The following is a 459-nucleotide window of genomic DNA, read 5'->3' as shown; positions in this document are numbered from 1 at the left end:
GGATTTGGGTAGGTGGGAGAAGGAATTGCCCGCGCTAGTCCAGTGCAAGGGAGGGTTTGGGTAGGTGGGAGAAGGGATTGCCCGCGCTAGTCCACTGCAAGAGAGGGTTTGGGTAGGTTGGAGAAGGGATTGCCCGCGCTAGTCCAGTGCAAGAGAGGATTTGGGTAGGTGGGAGAAGGAATTGCCCGCGCTAGTCCAATGCAAGGGAGGGTTTGGGTAGGTGGGAGAAGGGATTGCCCGCGCTAGTCCACTGCAAGAGAGGGTTTGGGTAGGTTGGAGAAGGGATTGCCCGCGCTAGTCCAGGATAGGAAAGGGTTTGGGTAGGTTGGAGAAGGGATTGCCCGCGCTAGTCCAGTGCAAGAGAGGGTTTGGGTAGGTGGGAGAAGGGATTGCCCGCGCTAGTCCAGTGCAAGAGAGGGTTTTGGTAGGTGGGAGAAGGGATTGCTCGCGCTAATCCAG

Source organism: Gigantopelta aegis, chromosome 8, assembly GCF_016097555.1.
Source record: "Gigantopelta aegis isolate Gae_Host chromosome 8, Gae_host_genome, whole genome shotgun sequence".
NCBI lineage: Eukaryota > Metazoa > Mollusca > Gastropoda > Neomphalida > Peltospiridae > Gigantopelta > Gigantopelta aegis.
The sequence above is the reverse complement of the archived record's forward strand: the minus strand, read 5'-3'. Positions refer to the sequence as shown.